The sequence below is a fragment of the Melospiza georgiana genome, chromosome 1, assembly GCF_028018845.1.
Source record: "Melospiza georgiana isolate bMelGeo1 chromosome 1, bMelGeo1.pri, whole genome shotgun sequence".
Taxonomy (NCBI): Eukaryota; Metazoa; Chordata; class Aves; order Passeriformes; family Passerellidae; genus Melospiza; species Melospiza georgiana.
Window position 1 is genome coordinate 121801595 of NC_080430.1, and position 21085 is coordinate 121822679.

The window sequence follows — 21085 nt, forward strand, 5'->3', positions numbered from 1 at the left end:
CTGGTGCAGAATGTAGCAACACTAAGGAAAAGACAGGTTGTTTTTTTTCCTCCATATAAATTAATTAGGAAAAAAACTCAAGTAATTATATGGAAATTTCTTTTTATTTTCATATTTCCCTAATGCATTCATTTTTTTAATCGAAAATTGAAATTGAGACAACTGAAAACAAACATACAATCAACCTGACAACAAAATTTCATGTTCTCTACAGAGAATCCTGGCAGCGACATTCTTCTCTTTATTACATACACCTAACTCATTCTGAGTGCTATTCACTAGGAAAACAATATTTTAGAGTATTTGCATTTTTTTAAACAATTTGCTTAAATGATTACAAAAGCAGATCATTATTGAGAAGACCTGCATAAGTACCTTATGACTATGCAGTCCAGGTAAGTAAATAAATAATAACTAATATGATGTAAGTAATAAGTATAAATAAGTAATAACACCTCTGTGGCTAAGAATTTTCAAGTTAGTATAAAACAAAAACAAATTATTAACTAGAATTATGAACTTCATTGAATAGAATGAACTTCAGAGTGTTTTATCTGAACTGAAAAGAGAAAAGACAGAAAAAAGCACTGGAAAACTGCTTAACCTGTTTTATCATTCACTGATGCTATAAAATGAGTAAAGTTTAATGAAAAGCATTGTTAATTTTCAAAAACTGCTGAACATAATTAACAAAAGAGGAAATGATACTTGATGTGAGCTTACATAATTTTACCCATACTTGGTTGGCATTTTATAAACAGTCATCCCCCAAACAACTAAAAACTCTTTCAGCAGGCTCATTTCCCACCTCTATATTTAGTGTGCAAGCCTCAAAAATACATATTTCTGACCTTAATAAGTCACTCTATGTGTTAAAAGACAACATTTATTCATGAGTACACTGAAAAGGTTCTCACATAAAATCTCAAATGCGTATTTGTTGTAAAAGATTTATACCAAGTGAATATACTGATATATCAAACATACCTAAAATAAAACCACAGCATTTATATTCTACTTTCTTTCACTGCACTACCAAACTATTATTAGTCTGCATTTAAACAATCCGCAGGGGTCTCTTTTTCTAATTCTCAGTGGTATTATCCCTTCTTGAGAGCAGAGTTAAACAGGCACAGCACTGCCTGATGGAGTCGTAAGACAGTAATTCTTGAGCAACAAGCAGTTTAAGTCATCAGTGTCATTATACCAATTTCAACCCTCAATTTAAGTAATTTATTAGTGCACAGAGTTGGATGGAAAAGCTTGTATTATTTCATAATCAACCTTTGCCATAAGACAGACCATAATCAGCACATCTGAAAAATGTCAATTTCTTAGTTACAGTATAAAATATCAAACAAACCTAATAAGAAAGAATATCACATGTTGATCCCTTCAGCCTTTCTCAGCAGAAAGTCCCATTCCTGGTCGTGGCACCAAAGGACCCTCTGCTTCCACAAGCAGTCTCACCATCATTTTCAAAGTTTCCAAAATGTCAGTCTTTCCACTCAGTGTACAATATCCCATGTTACTTAAAATCAAGGTTTGTTCTGCCATATCCACACAATCAATTCACACATCTCACATCAAACTCCCCAGTGAAGATAAAACTGCAACACAATCCAATTAAATGCAATAGGATATAGACAACTCACCAAGACTCAGCGACGCAGACAATGATTTCTAGGGGCTGTGTATGCAGGGGGCCTCACTACTCAGATACATCTCAAGTATGCTAGGAACAAATTTGAGAGAAAAATATTAGTCTCTTTTTTTTTTGAGATGGGCATAGAAGAACAAAAATATGATGTTTAGCACATTGCTGTTTTAAGCAAAACACAACGAGGGAAACGCAAACTTTGTGGAGCATTATCTGTGTTTCCAGACATAACTACAACCCCCTTCCAGTTGCACAATCACTCCAGTCACACAACTTCCTTTCTACCTGCTGCCGACTGCAAATTCACAGTGATAGCAGCTAAAATGTTTACATTAACTTACACAGTACACAGCCTCTATTTTCACTAAAGAATCTGTGAGAACTCTGAAAGTGCTTGGTTCCTTTTTTTGGTTGACTGCTTGATTTGACAGCACATTAGTTTCAAATCTCTAAAAAGGAGAAACTGGTGTTCTTTCAACCATTATTATAAGTTGCATGTACAGAAGCGTGTTTCTTCTCTCAGCCTCCACTTACAATACTCCTGACCCAAGTGACAAGCACCAGTGAACAGAAAGCCTTTCACTCATATGGAGTCCCATAAAGCAGGAGAGTCCATAGAACAGAGGCTATACATTCCACAGCAAAATAATTCCTTCAAGGGAGAAGGAGTGTGCTACTGCCCACACAAATATTATACCTGAATTTCTGTTTGTAGGTCAAAGAGCACTTTATGACAAATGTATCCAAGCAAACCACCAAAGATGAGTTTTCTACCTTCCTATTCTGACAAACAAAAAGGCAGAACATAAAGCAAATGAGAACAAAAATAAAATGAAAGGTACACTACAAGAGTCATCAGCAAAAAAACCCCACCATACACTAATTATGCCTCAAGAGTAGCAGAATTTAGAATCAACCTCTTTCTTTGCCATTTCTGCCTTCTTACAAAAACCTTCTTCAAACAAACTCTGCATAAGTTCTTTCAGTCACAGACAGGATACCACTACAGTAACAGACTATTTAAGGGCACCACTAACAAAGAAGTGTTCTTATATAAAATATACACACGGACGATAAGCCTACATTATTTCCTCAGGAATGTCCAAAAAGCACACAAGCTCTGTGGATCACAAACTCAGGGCTTTGAGTGGGTCCTTGTTGACAGAAAAAACCCATCTTGTCTTGGAATAAAATGTTAAGTAAGCTACTAGATATTTTGGCAGTTCAGAGAGACACCAAAGAGAAGCCACAGTCTCAGCAGCACATGGGGGCTGCAGCCCCAGCCCACAGTGGGGAGACCCTTTCCCCCAGGGAGCAGTAAACAGGAAACATTTCCCACTCATCTCCTGTCTTTTACCTGCTGGGCACCAGTGCATGAGTACTCTACCACCATTTTCTTTCTTTACAACTAAGGTGGCTGCTCACTTTTATTCCCCTGCTGTTCTCCCTATTTTTTGCATCCCACCTCCTGGTCTCTGTGGCCTCCAATACAGCTGCTCAAGGAGTCTGTACACAAATCATGTGGCTCCTGACCATTACAGTATTGTCCACAAATGCCCACTGGAAAAGACAAGCTTTGCTGATTTTCATTTTTCTATTCACAAAACGCTTAACAATAATATTGTCTGAAAACAAAGACAATGCATTATAGCTTCACAGTAGAAGCACTACCTTCAAAACACAAAAACATGACTAACAAGACCTCTCTTTCCAAAAAAACCTCTTGAATTATACAGCAACTAGCGACAGGCTCATGCACTTGAATAGATGTATTACTAGTATATTTCTGGTACATTTCTCTAACTAAACTAGACTGTCAGTGAAGAAAAGAAGTGATGAACATGAAGTTATGGACAACAAAATGATCTGCTAGTCCTTTGCCTTCCCTTCTCAAGCCCATTCTGGAGGCTGAAGAAGAAGGAAGTCAACTACCACCTATGCCTGTGCAAATTTACACCCAACCCACAAGAATCAGGAGCTTCTTGGGAAGACCCTCAGAACTCAAGGGAACTACTCTTGCAACAAGCCAGGTCTCACAGTGGCATAACTCTGTTAACAGTGGTGCACAAAGGCCCACATGAAGAGCAGATCACTGCCTCAAATAATACACAGATTATCAACATTACCTACAATATAAAAATGGAATGCACCACAGCCACACCTGTCATTTTCCAACACCACCATCCAATCCTCCATCCCACAAAGAGTAAAAGAAAACTGCTTTAAAGGTCAAAAAACCTCAACTAAAAACAACTGATATGGAACAGAACAACACACTGTCTTCTGACTTGAGAACACTTTACATCTTTACTTTCCATTTGTGCACAGTCACTTCTTTCCCTTCTGGTCTCCACTCCAGGTACCCAAGGTGTGTTTACCTGTGTGGTGCAGAAAAACGCCATTGTGAACAAAACACACAACATCAATGCTACAAACTACACTTAAACTGAAAGGGAGTGGGAACTGCCACTTTCAGACACACTTGGAAGAGACCATCCACAGCATGCAAGCTCAGTGAGCATGAACTTGGTGAGCTTAGAGAGGCTTTTTCTCATCTACATTCAGTCTTTAGGTTCCATCATTCCTAAACTAAGAAGAAAAGGAGCCACAAATGATCTCACCATCATGCAGTTATCACTAGCTTCACACAGAACTGTAGCAAAAAATATTTTGAGGCCTCATGAAAAATTCAGTATCTTTGTTTCAAAGTAACACTTAAAAAAAATCCAGCAAAACAAGCAAAAGTATGTTTGCACTGCAAATGCCAACAAAAATTGGCAAGCAATTAAAATAAAAAACCCTTTAAACTATGCTATTAGAGCTACATTTTATAGCCTGTAAAGTATCAACAAGTTTTTTTTTTTTTGCACCCCAGATAATAGCAACAACTCTTCTGGACTCATTTAAAGAAAATAGTACATTTCTAGCTGTAAATTTTAATTTTGGAAAAAATACAAAGATTTAGACTGGAAGATGAGCTTTTCTCCTTGAGAATTTAATTGAAAACTGGAATTCATTTATTTTTATACACTCAATAATCCTCCACAAAGAATCTATTTCAGAAAATTGATAGAACAGGATGAGGACATTGTTCATGTATCTGCAGACCAAGGTATAAAACTGAGAGAGACTAGCAAGTGAAATCAGTTGACAATAATCACATGTATTCTCAGAATATATAAGTACTTGGTCAGCAAGCCCTGACAATAACTTTGAAAGAGTAAAGAGAAAGGGCTGAAAAGCTACTTTGTGAATTCAAAGCATGGTGTAAGCAGAATTAAGAAAAATAATCTCCACTGTAGCCTAGATGATACTTGAACTCTCAGATTCACAAGTATTAAAACTTAGGACCGTGGGTTTTCATAGGGTTTGGGCTGCTTTGGGTTTTTTGGGTTTTTTTATTAATTTCTAATAGCATTGCACAGACATATGATGAATCTGTAAGGTCATAAAAATATGTGTAATAAAAGTGTCAGCATACACTCTCAAATTTATTCATAGACTTTCCTCTCTTCTCAAGAAGTTTTATTTTTAAATGCAGTTTAGTATCTCCTACATAATCCATGAGGTACAAATAGGTGACAAACTGCATTGTTTTTAATTGGAGTGATTTTCTTCAAAATCCATGGGCCAGGCTCATTAGAGATCAATACTGACAGCAAGGAAAAACTGAATCTGTTCACACACAGATGAATTACAGCATAGGCAGAGTAAGAGTAAAATTCTATAATAATTCTGACTTAACAAGCAAAATGTTCTTTCACTTTCCATACCAATTCTTCAGTCCCAGGCTTCTCCACTGAGGCAGCCAATAAAGCAGCCAATTGTGATATGCCCACTATAAATCCTACCCAAGAGCAACAATATGTCTTACATAGCTCACTAAAAAAGCATCAAAATAGCAACTCTCAGTCAACACTACAGCAGATATATGTTCTCACTATGTCCCCTCATAGAAGCTCATGTGATCCATACTACCTAATATTTATGGACAAATCAACACATTCGGTAGATATTTTAATTAATTTGTCACCTATACTCTCTGCCCTTTCATTAATCCAATAAAGATTTTCATGTAATGGGGAATATTCCAGCAAAATACAAGTTTTCCTTTCCAAACAGAAAATAACTTCTTGAAGTTTATAAACAAAGAGAAAAATGTAAATAGGATTTACTGGGGACACTGCATCTTAGCTGCAAAAAACAAATGCACATTCCAAAGAAGCACCTTAATATCTAAGTAATGGGAGCACACTCACAGAAAGAGTGAGATTTACTATCAGTTGTAACTGCTAAAATGAGAGCAAAGGAAAAAAAATATCTGTCAGTAACTGTATTAATGGGAGATTGTTATGGAAGCCATTTAAGGAAATGCAAGACTTGGAACAGCATAATGATGAAGCTGCAGGAGAAAAAAATGTGCATATTGTTAATATGCTGCGGTATAGCTTCAGACACTTAAATTAATGAACTAATTTCAAACTTCAAGATGTCAAGCGCTTTGATGACGATACATTTTCCATAGGAATTGTTTCCATTATATATCCATAAAACTCTTAAATAAAATTTCCATTAGTCTTTCATTTGAATAACGTGCAATTTCCACAGAAAAAGATTGAAAAATCATAAACAGTTACAAAACACAGTGCAGCAAATCTACCACATTCAAGATCTATTTTTCAAACTATTCATCAACTCAAAATAATTGTATAAAATCAGCAAAAGCATTCCAGATGCTCAGGAGAGGAAAGGCTCTTCTAGGTAATAGGTAAATTCAGAACTGAATGAAAGAAAATTAATTTCTTTCACTCATTTTTCCATCGTATAAATGCTATTTCTGAATATTCACAACACTGACAAAATTGCTTTGTCTTAAAACTGTCTAAAAAATACCCTGGGTTTTTTGTCTTTTTTTTTTTCTAATTCTGTATCCTAAATTAATTAAACTATACAACCTGTCATTTTTCATGTCAGATTTCTACTTGGTATGTTTTGAAAAGACTGAGCTACTGAATCATTAAAATAGGGAGTGTTTGCATAATGTAAATACTGCTGACAAACTACTAACTGTAGAACTGGTAAGATGCCTTTGTAATATGTAACCACTGATGTAATATTAGAAATTATTCTTACTACTCTAAGTTACCATGTCAGCAATACATATGACTGTTTAAAATGCTATTCCAACACAGAGCAGGAGTCCTGGAAACTGTATTTTATTCCCTGAAATCATAAAATATTATCAAAATATTATCTATAATAAATACATGAAATATATGTTATCTAAGCTCCATTATCCTGACGGGTAAAAGCCAAAGAATACTTCTGTAAGGTTTAAATTCCCAAGAGAAGAAGAGCTCAGATCCTGTCTGCAAGCACACAATGGAATCACAGCTGACGATGCACATCTTTTTCTGGATGTCTCCATATGCTCAGGAGGGTTTTTCCCCTCCTCTCCCTCCCTGTTTCTCCCTCTCCGCCTCCTTTGCTCCGAGCATTACATTGAAGAATTTGTCATTATCTGCTGCCAGAAGTATAAGAATGTTTTAACAACTAACAAAAATAAAGCAGTGCAGTGAACTTCACCTCATTTAAAAATAAAAATAGGGGATCCTGCCAGAGTAGCTGTCTATAACTAAGTTAACTAACAGTAGAAAATGGGTGGATGAATGAATGCTGTTATACGCCTTCTATAAAGTAATTATCAATGTTACTCTGTTCTTAGTTTAAAATGCTGTGTCACACAGCAGAGTATATACAGTAACAACACATTTAACCTCTGACCTCTAAAGCCAAACATGGACATAAATGAATATTGAGCATTTTAATGCCTATCAGAATACTGAAGAAATGTGTGGAATTTGTTAAATATACTTACTTGCATGCAATGTGCATTGTTTAGAGAGGCCAGCCACAGCAAATGTACAAAGAACTGAGCATGGCAAGAACAGTTTTAGTTCAGTGTTCCCTTTCTCCAATGCACAATCTATTAGTGCTCAGCAGACAAAGAGAGTTACGTTTACATTTAAATTTGGTAGCAGTCTTTGGTTAGTCTTTTCTTTCAGATGAACTGACAGCATCCTCAAGGCTTAGACTTCTTAAGTCTCTGCAATTCTGGTGTCAGGTGCTAGAGAAACTCCAGCTGAGCGCAGAAGCCCAGATTTTGCCAATGAGACCGGTGACATCAGCAACAAAGGCAAGGAGCAGAAGACAGTGGGCATTGTAGCAGCAGCTGGCTCGCTCACTGACTTTGTTCTTCCTGCTCCAAAATCTGGGCTCCCTGCAGATGGGCTAGCTCTTACTGGTTTTTGGGGGAATGGAGGGAAAAGTTGGGAATGCCAACACTACAGACAGTTTACATGCCTCTTTCCACAGAGCCTTTCAGCATTCTAATGAGCAAGCTACACACCCTAAATTATTATAGAAACATAAACATTATTCTTAAGTAATTAATTTTTACTTCAGAGTCTCAGTTTAATGCAATACACTACACTATATGTGAATAAATCCCTTATATTTTCTAATGTTTCCACCTGAAACAATCTTTATTTTCTCTCTCAAATAACACGATTTCAGTTTAAAAATTTAAACTGGTTCCAAAAGTACCATTCTTGATGTTAATAAAGTATTCAAATGTCTTGAGTTTCAAATTTAGCACTGACACCACCAGTACACACAATGAGGAATTTACACACTTAGTAAAGAAGTGCCTTCAGACATTGCAGAGATACTGAAGAACCACATCAGACATGGATTCTCTCCCTAGTAAAGACCACAAGCCTGAGAAAATACAAAGTTGAGAAATCTTCAGGTTTTATGTGAAATAAAAGAGTACAGTGACTATAAAAAGATGAGGTGATTGCAGCACGTTTGACATGCATTTATTGCATAATGCCCACGGAGATAAAAACATGTTAAAAATAATGCAATTCTTCAAAATAATGTGTGATGTTGAAAAAAGATGAATCTTTCTTCTTAAAGTTGTACTCAATATTCTTGAAGGTTGAGTCCATGACAAAGTATTTTCTTCAAGATTGTAGATAACCAAGATTTCCTATGAACATTAAGCTTCTCACACTTATGGAATAACCTTTTGGGGGCAATACACAACTTTCCTTATCTCATATGACACAACAGAGTCAACTTCTATGTCCAGTCCCCAAAAGAGCTGTTACCACAAATGCATCACTGTCCATATGTGCTTGCATACACGTCTGTACGTGGAAATATATGCAAACCTGGTATAGCCTATCTGTGACACCACTGGTGACGTAAACAAACAAGTCTTCTGGAAAAAAGTGGGAGGCACCAAGTACCTACACCAAGTGCGATAAAACAACCAGTTTCCATCCACTATGTTTAAGCAAACAAGATCTCTGCTTTGGGGTGTAATAGTTTCAGTATGACATTAAAAATTATATACAACATGGGCATTTCTCAGAGAGCATCCAACACAGTGGACCGGCAGCTCCCTCCCTTTGAGCGATGCCAGAGGATTCCCCCGTGAGAGGAGCCCACCAGGTGGCCCAACACTGCCACTGGGTTATATGGAGCCAGGAAATTAACTGACTAGGGTTGTTTTTATAGTTCAGTACATAAAAAACCCAAAGGGATAAAACCCAAATGACTGCCTTCACCCACAATGGCAGAACAAAAACAAAAAAAAAAGCTTTAAGTACAAAGACTGGCAGTCTTAAATGCTTACTTATTTACAGTGGCAATAGAGCTCTGCTGTAACTGCCATAGGCAGGCACTATATGCTTAGCTCAAATTATACTTAAACATTATGGGTTGAGTTCTAAAGCCTATTCACCTGCTTCTTACTACTCTGAAACAACAACAACAAAAAAAGAAATATAAAAACTCTACAACAATTGATTATTATCAAACAAGCAGGCTGTTCTCCTTTCACAAGGAGACTCGCCAAGCTGAATTACAAGTATATTTATAGTGTCCCACATACACACATTTCAGAATGAAGTATACAGGCTAACTCAAACTAAGTATATATCATGATACACAGATATCACGACTTCCCAGTGACTACCAGCAACCTTCTTGCCTTTTTTTTTACATTTTTTTTATTTCCCTCCCCCCCCACCTTTTTCTGCCAGGCTCTCGGGCAGGTTCCCCACAAACTACACGGCCTGAATGCTCCTCTCCGGCAAGAGCTGAGCGCGGTCCCCGAGCTGGAGGGAACGCTCAGGCCCGAGCGGCGCCGAAGGAGCGAGGGGCAGCGAGGCAGGCGAGGGACACGGCTCCGGTTACGCCTGGGCCCGCAGCCTCGGGGCCGCGCGGTGCCCGCGGCGGCGCACACACCGCCCCCCGCGGAGCAGGGGAGGGGCCGCGCACCCGCCCTCCGCGGAGGCGGCGGCACCTCCGCACCCCTCCCCCGCCTCACGCGTGGGGCTCCGCTCGCCGCGGAGGGCCCGCCCGCAGCCGCCGCCCGCTGCGGGGAAGCGGCAGGGAGCGGAGCGGCACCCGCCCAGGGACCCCGGCCCCGCGCCCGGCCGGCTGCTCTGCTCTTCCCCCTCCTCCTGCCGCCGCTCCCCGCCCCGCGCACACACGCAGACACACGGCACTGCGGCGGCCGGGCCCCCACCCCTCCCCGGGCCGCGGGGAGGCGGCGGCCGGGCGCCCCGGGCTGCGCTCGCACGCAGCTGCGACGCCTCGCCGCCCGCCCCCGCGGCTCGGCCCGGCCCGGCGCTGCGCGGCGCGCACGGGCAGGCACAACCCCCGCGCAGAAAGTTAGAGAAGTTGCCCGCTTCGCCCCCTCCTTCCCCTCGCGTCCCCTGAGAGCGCGGAGCGGCGGCGAGGCGCCCTGCGCAGGGGGAAGGGGAGAGAGGGCGCCGGGCGGCGCGGTCGGTCCCTGCCCGGCGCGGAAAGGGGGGCGCCCGGCTCGGCCCCGCGGACGGAGCGCGGAGCGGCCCGCGCCGCTGCGCACCGAGTCGTTGTCAGCCGGGGAAGGGGAGGCGGCGTCGCTCTGCTCCCCAAATCACCCCTTTTGTCATCGGGGAGAGACCCTCCCTCAAGTTTCGCTATCGCTACGTGGTGGGGGTGAGGGGGAACGTCCTGAACAGTCCCTTCCAAATCGCACCCCGCTGCCCCATCCTCCCGCAGCCCGGCCAGGGCAGTCCGTGACCCCCAGATCAGCCCCTCGCCTTCCCGGTTCCTCGCACTTTCCCCCCCAGCCAGGGGCGCGGAGAGGCGGCACCCGACCTCCGCCTGGCCTGGGAGCAGGAAACCGGCCCCCTCGGCCCGGCAGGGTGGGGTGCCCTCTCCCCCCTCCTTCCCTCGCCCAAACACGGGGACGTCCCGGAGAAGTAACCCCGCGCTCCCACCCCCCCACCGCCGGGCGCGGGGGTGCGAGCACGATGCCCCGGCAAGGGGCGGCCCCGCGGTCCCTCCGCTCCCCACGGAGGGGCCGCAGCCCCCGCCCCGCTCCCCCCGCCGCCGGCGCGGGGGAAGCCGCCTCGCCGCGGCCGCGGTGCCGCCCGCCAACGCCGCCCCTCCGCGCACCGGCGCGGCCCCGGGCGTCCCCCCCGGCGCTACACGGGGCGGCCGGGCAGGCGCGGGGGGCCCGGGCACACCCCCCGCCGCGCCGGGGCCGTGCGGGAGCCGTTACCGGGGTCAGTGCCGTCTCCCGCCGCTGCCGCCGGCGCTGACCTTCGCTTTGTAAGATGAAGCTGAAGCTGGGGCTGCGGCCGCCATGTTCCTTTTTAATAACTGCCTGCTTGTTTATTTCAATGGAGACCCTCCCACCGCTCGCCCTCCTCCTCCTCCTCCTCCCCTTCTACCCAGAAGAGGGCTGGACGGGGAGGAGGCAGGGGGAGGCACAAGTCACTCCCCCCTGCCCCCGGGCACGGCGGCAGCGGCCGGGCCGCGGGCGGGCGGGGGGAGGCCGGGCCGGGCGGGCGGCAGCGCGGCGCGCTCCGGGGGCCGCCACCGCCCCTCGCCGCTGCCGCCGGCGGAGCGCGGGGCCGCTCGGCGCCCCGCCCGCAGGGACAATGGCAGCGCCTCGCTCGCCGCCCTGCGCAGGAGCCTCCTCCTCGGCACCCGAGCCGGCGAGAAAGGGGAAGGCAAAAACAAAGTCCTTCGCCCTCGGAGGGAGAGACTTTGGCTGTGGCCCTTCGCCGTCCGTCCTTGGAGGAGCCCCGCTCCCAGGCGGGACCGGAGCAGGCAGCCCTCTTACGGCTTTCAGTGGCCCATATTCACGAAAACAGGGAAGCGAGGCGGGGGGATACAGTCTTACAGTCTTATTTCCTTTCTTTGCCTCCGGAAAAAAAAAAAAAAAAAAAAAAAGACACGCATGCTGAAAATCGTGTCAGCTGTATCTCACTCATGGGAGCAAGGGGATTGAGATCCAGGCTTTCCCTAGATTGGAGGAGTGAATACATGAGTTAAAATTTGTTAAGGGCGGGAGGGTGATTGTTAAACATTGCCCTTTAGTTCAAGAAGCAATCCGTGATGCAGAAATCCTATCTTACGAAAAAAGCTTTACGTTTTCACACGTTTCGATAATGGCGAGTTGTACTTTACACTGCAACAGTCGTTATTTTTGACATTTTGTAGCCTGGATGTGCAGCCCCAAGTTGTTCTGTAGCTATCTGCAGATTATATATTTTTCCTGGTGGTATAGCTAACTCTGCTTGCAATTAGGCTCGTCCTATATTTTTTGGATCATAATCCTTGTTTTTCAGATGGTTATATTTTGCCCTACTGTGCTGCATAAAATTTCCCATACTTGTCTGACTTCATTTTTTAAGCTGTTTTCTTGCATTGGGCAAAAATAGTTCAATTGTTTCTCCAAACAAATTAAAGGAAAACTCTTTCCCACTCTCCTCCCCCATGTTAAAGAAGGAAGCCTTTGCAATTAACTAGCTGAAAATTTGCAATATTTTCTTCTTCTACTGAGAGAACTCAGAAATGGCAGGGATGGCCATCAGAAATCTATTTGAATTTAGTCCCATTAGAGATGAGGATGGAGGGATTGTCGTTCTTACATGCTCAATTGGAGCTTTGATGTGATAGTAACCAAAGATCCAATCCACCTTAATGCCCCTGTTTCAGCTGGAGTACTTTTGGCATCATCTTCAGAAGACAACACTGCAGCAGCTGGAGAGGACAAAGTTTCTGAATGTCTCTCCCCATCAGTTGTATTTGGCAGAGAAATTACTTGGTCTTCAGGAAGCTCTTCCGCCCTGCCCATACACAGGCAAAAAAGTGATTGAGGATTAATTCTGTCTGTAAAACATACAGAACAGAATATTACCTTGAAATAACATAGCAAGTAGGAGTAGTTGTATTTGAGGGGGAGAAAAATTAAAAAAAAAAAAAAACCAAACAAAAACACCCACCCAGCAAAAAAAGAAAAAAGGAGGGGGGGTTAAAGAGTCCTGGAGAGACAAAACTTTTCCTCTGACCTCATTTGTCATATCTCTGCAAATCTCTGTAGCAAATAAGCAAACAGTTAGATAGGCAATAATCTCATTTACCTCACAGTTGTGATTCATTCTCTGATGCAAAGTGAAACAGTGGTTCACTGGGGAGAAGAAAAGAAAGAAAAAAGTATGTCTTTAATTTTGACCATAAACAGTCCAATTTAGAATTGCACAGATAATTTCAATTCCAGTATTTCTTATTTAGGAAAGCTTGATTTATTTATTTTTTTTCTGACATCTAACTTTCTTAAACATAACCAAAAATCTTTATTAAACTAATACCTAAAGCCACCAGGAAAAGCAAGTAAGATCTTAAACTTGCTGTGGTAGGAGCATAAAAGACAGATCATATAACATGGAGATTTTAGCCTCAACATTAACAAAAAGCCCTGGCTCCTATGTGGCTGAGTTTCCTAGTCAAACTGTGTGGGAGAGGAGATTTAACTACACACATATGCTCAGATCCACTGAAATTTGTTACAAGCCTCTAACTCATAAGCAAATACATTTTGTCATCCAAGGCCAAAACCCAAAGCCCTGGTTACAAGTGTCATTGTATGCAAAGACCAGCAATTATGTTATTCCTAACTGCTATTCTTTAAAGGGAAGGGACCATCTTCCAGATGGGAAATAGATTTCATAAACACACTTCAGTACAGACTTTATTCAGCATTACAGCTTTTCTCTGAAACTTCTCCAGTGTCACCCTTGCTGCATTGTGCTGACTAGAGATGGGCTTAGTTTTTCAGCAAAAACTTCATCCACTCAAAACAAGAGTAATACAAGTTTCCTGTCATTCTCCTGTATTCACTTTCCTCCCCTTCATTCTTCTGCTTGCTATTTTGTCCGCAACATCACTTTATGCATTCATTTGATTATTCACCGTGATTTGCAAACCTTTCCTAGTGTGAAAATTAGCATTGAGAGAAGTTTTTAATTATTTTGAGTTTTCAGGGGAATTTGGTTGAATTTCCTTTCATATAACTTTTTTTCCCCCCAGAAATTAACAGGAAAAATTCAAAATCTGAACACAATCCTGTTTTCCCAGTCAGTACAGTCATATATTGTCAATGTTATTTTTCTTGCCTTTTCTACATACCATATTTCTTTAAAAATTGGTACACAGAGTAAAACTAGCACTTGCAGGTGTGTTTCTAACTGGTTTTCAAATAAGTAAAGTTATTTTTCCATAAGGTGAAAGGTTATGAACAAATTGTTGGTAATTTATGAACTTGGTGGGCTATTCAGGTACGGCTGCTGTCTCATAAAGCTCTACCTGCAGCTTATATGCATAAGGAAGAATGGTTTATATGCACCTGCTGACATCAGGGCTGCATATAACGCAGCTGTTGGTGCACAAAGCCTTTTTCATGAGCAGCTGCATTTACTCTGTAGAATCACTTTGCCCACCTTTATGGGGAATTGAATCCCCACTTATTCATTAACTTTCCCAAGAGGATTTAAATATGGTCTTTATGAAACCAATAAGATTTTTGTTGACACAGTATAGACCTAACTCAAACCCACAAAAAAAAAAAAAAAAATGAAACTGTGTAAAAACACTCCACTATCTTAACCTTCTTCAGGATTCAGGGGACCTGTTAAAGTCTTCCAGTTGCAGCCTCATCTCAAAGTAGGGCCAATTTTAAAGTTATGCTAGGTTTTCCAGGGTCATTACCTAATGATTTTTACTGTCTCTACAGCCTCTTTGTACTACCTATTCCACAGTTTGAACACATTTGTGAGTTGTTTTGGGTTTTTTTTCCATGATGTCTAATTGGTCGGTTCCAGCTTATGCCTGTTGCTTCCCACAATGAAAAGGCTACTGTGGACTTCCTAGAAGGCTCCATCTTCTCTATATCTGCCCATTAAGAAGGTGAGGAGAACATTAAAATTCACACCAGCCTTTTCTTCTTCAGACGAATGGCCTGACCTTCTCGGTCTCTTCTTGTACATTGTGTGCTCCAGCACCCTCACCATCATGGTGGCTCTCCTCTGGATTTTCTTTTTTATGTCTGCATCTTTCCCACACTGGGTAGCTCAAAAATAGCTCAAAACTGCACCAAATTTTCCAGATGTGCTCTCACTCCATGGATGGGAATAGCCACTTTTCTCAACCTGCTAGCCATTCTTTTCCTATGGTAGCCCAGGATGTTCTTGACCTTCTTTGTTGCAAGGTCACAGCTGACTTACTTGTTGCTCACCAGGACTTCCAAATTTCTTTTTGAAAATCCTTTCCTATTGCTTTAGCCTCCAAATGGGTGTTCTGTACCAGATGCAGGATGCTGCTCCACCGGTCATTGGACTTTGTGAGGTTCCTGCCAGCCCATTTTTGCAGTCTGCTAAGGTTGTCCAGAGCATTGGCCACTCTCTCCCACTTCGCTGTGATCTGCGCTTCATCTCATCCCTGAAGTCACTGACCATGTTTCACAGTACCCACCCCTGAAGTACATTGGCCACCAGCAGGACCTGCTGATGGCAGCCCTTGAGACCAATGGTGCAGCCAATGTTCCACCTTGTCTTCTACTCAGCCTTGGTAATAACTCTCCAGTGTGGCTAGAGGAGGTCTGTGGTCGGTTGTGTCTAAAGCTTTGTTACAGTCAAGGTAAATGACATCAGCTGCTCTCCACTCCTCCACAGATTCACTTACTTCATTATACAAACCAGGCACATTGGTCAGGCAGAATTTGCCTTTTGTAAACCCTTGCAAAGAGAGAAATGGATACACTAACTTGCTGCCTGCCCCCAGGCACCTTATTGCCTGTCGCACACCTGGAGAAGGTGTCCAGGAGGATTTGCTACTTAATCCTCACACAGTGTGACCTCAGGCTGGCTGGCCTGTAATTCCTTGGATCTCCCTCCTAGAAGATGGACTTGACATTTGCCTTTTTCCACCTTCCCCAGTGACCCCTACCTTTACTCACTACACCACTACACCACCCCCCTGGCATGACACACACACACCCTATAGTTCCTACAACTACAGTGACCCTCTGACCTCCATTCACATCTCCAAACTATTGCTGATTATCCTGCTTCCACTGGCCCTTCCACCGCAATCTACCCTTTTCAAATAACACTTTGACTTACATGGCTTCCTTTAAAGCATCTGGGGTCTGGCTCAGGTTCTTCAAGGACACTTTGCCTTTATCATGATTTGATACAGTGCTGCAACAACCTCATTAAGAGCTTGCAGTGAAGAGCATATCCTATGCATATAGTGCATATGTGGTTAGAATTTTTTTTTCCCTAGGAAAACTTTAGAGATAAACATATTTTTTTTTTTTTTTGCATTTCAAATAACAAGCTCCTAACTAAAAAAGTAATTACTTTAACATCTTGTTGTATGTTTACACCTGATTAATTCAATAATGTGCTTCACCATATTTGTAATAAAATAATCTTGAAAAGCTTAATACATTTTTAATTTTAAAAAAACCAATCAGGATAAATTTTACCAAATAAAATACTTTGAAGAAATTTATAAATGTATATGCTAAGAATAAGAATTTTAATCAATATTTGTTCAAATATTTTTATACTGGGATAAAAGACTGATTTTACTCATGCTACTTTAGTAAACAATTCATGCTAAGAAAAAATAATGTTCAGCTGAAGGAAATACACCTGTAGAACCAAAGCACAACTGATGTAATTTTACCAGAAGTGTATTTATTTGTCTCATACTGTAATGTTATACCAAAACCCCTGCCTTTTACTTTGCTGGATTCACCTCCATTTACCTGGCCCTGTTGTTTCTTTACTTTCCTTCAGCCATGTATAATTGTGACCACATGAAGTGCTGGATCAGACAAGCAAAACCTGCCTCTAAAACTCTACTTGAACACTGTGAGGGAAATTCTGAGCAGGTGACACCAAATTCCAACCCTGGTGATTCCAATCCCAATGCCTGGTGATCTCCAGAGGTCCTTCCAAGCCTCAGGAATTCTGTGCCTCTGTGATATTTTTGTAGGAAAAAAATTGTTTATGCTATTCCGCTTTATTTTGCACTGCTCTCCAACTTCTTCAGTTGTTCTTTTCTTTAACTACCTTTTTTTCCCCTTTTGCCCTGATTTTCTCTTTTATCTTTGTTTTTGCTAGTCTTTATTCTTGGTCTCTCCCATATTCTCATCCTGCAGCATGTGTTTAACAGTAGTTATGCTGTGACATATTCTGTGTATTCATGTAGTCTATTAAAGAAGACATTGCCATCCCTCCTACTGAGGATTAAGAAAGCCCAGCTCACCCCTGTACTCTGCCTTTAACCAAAATGGTAAACAGCCCCCAAGCAGACACATTAAGGGGCAGAACTAAGCTACTTATAAGAAATAGAGGTAGAAGTTTTTCATTATGATTTTGCTGGTTAAAGAGCAGTGTTTCTTCCCCTTGTAATTACATTGTTGAAAATGTTAACTTACCTTTTGTTTAGAATTGTGCAACACTGTCTTCTTCCCTTGATTTCCTGCACTTGAATACACAAATTTTTGTACCTTCACAAGATTTCCATATTGAAGAGCATTGCTGAGGAAAGGCATAATTAAAGGCCATCCCACCATCACCAAGTGCAGATGTACACATTTACAAGCTCCCTTTGTGCTGCTCTCTTTGGGATGTACTCTGAAAATTGATTGTAAGGAAGATTCATTAATTCACAATTAACAATTACTTCTCATTGTTGACCATATGTATTAGAAAACCTTCCTCCTCAATCATGAGTGTGCAACCCTCAGTGACTCTACATCTTCTATGTTGAAAGTACTTTCTAAACTTACTGTTAAGAAGATTGCACCTTGAGTCTGATCAACCTCTGCTCACCACTGTCCACTTACTATGTAAATCTAGAGTTATGTGCACATGTAAATTTACCACCTAATGTATTAGAATCCAGAAGATAGAAAAAAAAAATCAGAATGGTAGTGAAGCATGTTTTTAACTGTCAAAAAGTAAGCATGTCTGTACAAGCAACACATTTCATGCAGCAGACTTAAAATCTACCTCCCTCTTTTGCAGTTCCCACCTAATACCATTGTGAAAGAAATTAAATTAAGGGGGAAGGATGACAGTGATTTAGTCACAGAACCAGTTAAATGACTTTCCAAACTGGAGGCCACAGATAGCTTTTTGATTTACAGATAGCACAGAAGCTTGATCTTAGAAACTTTTAACTGAAGTAAATAAAGTCCAGAAAGCATGAAGTAAATTTAAAGAGCCTGGCTTCACTTCAAGAGAGAGTTGAGTTTCAAGTTATACTTCTGTAAATTCAGACAATCAGCTTCTTGGTCTATTTTATTAATCATGAGGATTGTTTTAAATTTTATTTTTATTATCAAAACAATTATATTTTCATTAGAGCTTCCCAAACTCATGTTCTTTTGTTTGACTTCCAACCCTAAACCCTAGAATAACAAAATTTTTGTATGGAATTATTTTAATCTAATAAAATTAGAAAAAAAAAATGTAGTCCCCGAGCTTTCTGGACTATGTGATAGGGCAGAGGTTTTCCATCCCCTGAGACTACCTCCATTTCACCCTAATGACATGGCCTCTGAAAACGCCTTGACATCAGTTTCATCTGACTCACCAGAGGCATCAGGAATGGGGAGCAGTCATTCTTGAAGGCTGAGCCAGAGAGTGCAAAATGACCAGAAGTGTTGAAGATTTCCCTAATCAGTTTTGGACATCTGTCCTACTTCCCTGTGCAGCTCCTTGGATTTGCAGACTCCGGTGGTCTCCTGGAACTGCCTTCCCTACCTTTGGAGTAGATATTGTTGTACGTGAACCTCGGTATGTAGGCAGAGATGACACCCTGTTCACAATACAAAATTCCGTTGTTTCTTTCTCCTTTCTTTAACGGGAGGAAAAGGTAGCAGCGCTGAACTGAAATAATCACTGGTCATCAAAATTGTCACCTTACCAAAATGAGTCTGTGCTCCAGCCTCCGTGCACACTCAAGGAGACAGCTCTATATCAGTAAAAGATGGCTCCCATTTCTGAAGTTGTAATTATACTGTAATACATTTGCACCTCTATTTTTTCTAGACAGAGGTTTTGGTTTTACTGCACATGCCTGTTGTCCATTGGCTCATCAGGAAATAGTGAATTTAGCAAAAGCCAGGGCTGAAGAAGAGAGAGGCTACAATTGTGTTTATTTTGATATTTTTCCTTGTGCTGTCACACTGCAGCCATTCCACTTCTAACTCTTCAAATACATTTGTAATAATTATAGCAGTGTTTAAACATATTAGACAGTAAAGCTGTTTAATTTAAACAATTAAAGAGGAAAGGGAATAAAAGCAAAATGGATGCACTAACTGGAGACTCCTGTTTGCAGTGAGACAAAACATGCTTGACTAGGTGCTTGAAAGATGATGCAAATGTACTGAATGGTTTGGAAAAGCACAATTTGTAATCATGTGTGTACTTACACACAACTTAACCAACTCAGCCTTACCATTGTCTGGTGAGTCCAACCTGACAGCGAAGGTAATGGGCTCTGTCAGTAGCTCTGCTTGCACTCTTTAAATCAACAAGTGTTTTGCAAGAGCCACTGTAGCTGCAAGGTTTCCAAGAGAAGCGATGTAAAGCTATTCCTCCTCCCCCACTCTCGCAGTCCTTTCTGCTCGGTCCCTCTCTGAAGGCAGGTTACATCCTAGGCTTTCCCCTACTCGTTTTGGTGCTTACACTTAGGAAAGATCCCGCGTTAGACAACTCAAGTATATTTGATGAGATTCTTATAAATACTGTGCTTGCTGAGATGCAGGCTTCCAGAACAAATTGTCCTTTGTGCTCTCCTCTACTAAGTCTCAGCCATATGTTTAGCAAATGGAAAAAAAAAAAGTCCTATGAAGGACAGAGCAAGCTGAGACAAAGGTGTCCATCAGAGAGAACTAAGTATTAAGAGGAATTTAATTTCTTTATAGAAAACTATCACCTTCCCTCTTAGTTTAAATACAGCTGGGTTGGTTAAATACATAACCTGAATCCAGAAAAAAAATGTAGCAACAAGATCATGAGGCTGAAAGAGGTCAGGAGGCCATCTGTGTCCACCCCCTCCTTTAAGACAGGATGATCAACACCTGTCTCATTCCTAATGGATCGGTCTAACCTGTTCTTAATGACCTGTAATGAAGACATCTCAGCCTCCCAGGCAACTGTATTGCTTTAAACTTCTCCCCATAAGTTTTTCTAGTGCTTAAACAGGGTTTCTTTTGCTGCAGTTTAGCTCTTTATCTTCTCCTCAAATCTACCACAAATATGGAGATTTTTTTTTTTCCCCTTTCTCTTTGCTGGTCTCGCCCTTAAGCAGAGTTGCAGCAGTGTTTCTCTTCAGTCTGTTGCTGTCCTGAGCAAATCCTATTCCTTCCTGCTCTCCTTCCAGGGCACGTTTTGCCGGTCCCTGCTCACTCTGTGGGCTTTCTGCTGTTGGTACAGAGAAAGGAATTCATTTTAGACACTGAGCATACTGCTTAGTTTGAGGCCTTACTGATGCTGGAAGCGTTACTTTGCCATTGCTATAATTTGCCAAGCAAGCTGTACATCACTTTCCACATCCCAAGAATTGTTTTATTTCTCCCCCACCCCTACAACGATATGGCATTGCTCACTGTTATTCAGAGATCAGATCTACCATCCTAACTTTAGGATTCTCCAAATTTTAAAATGCAGTTTAGCACATTACATGCATTGAATTGATGTAAAGACATACACCACTTCAGATGAAGACCTTTCCCAGACATTACTTAGACAAAAATTGAAGAAAGAAATCTAACACAGCTATTTAGTGCACAAATATTGGTAGATATTGGCAAAATCGAGATTCTAAATCAAAGCATAATAAACAAATAACACTGCTAGTGCTTGTGAGCAGATCTGCCTGAATTTTTCAAACACAATGGCACAAGCCTTATTTTCTGTGCTGTCTGTATTTCTATAAATCAGGACTGAGAATATCAGAGAACCATCAGGAAGCTACAGAAAAGGCTCA

General features: G+C 41.7%; 1 protein-coding gene across 3 annotated transcripts in view; it reads right to left on the reverse strand.

Annotated features, from left to right (window-relative positions):
* Positions 1 to 11521, reverse strand: part of NCOA2 (nuclear receptor coactivator 2) — a 188672-nt gene extending 177151 nt beyond the window's left edge. Inside the window, exons 1-2 of one of the 3 annotated variants that reach the window (XM_058021410.1) lie at positions 11327 to 11521; positions 1656 to 1735 (exon numbers count right to left, since the gene is read on the reverse strand). The gene's annotated coding sequence lies outside the window, so the exon portion shown is untranslated. Of the gene's footprint in view, positions 1 to 1655; positions 1736 to 2357; positions 2377 to 11285 lie in introns of those variants that run through there. The other 2 variants (XM_058021401.1, XM_058021420.1) reach the window with 2 other exon arrangements.
* Between the last annotated feature and the right edge of the window lie 9564 nt (positions 11522 to 21085).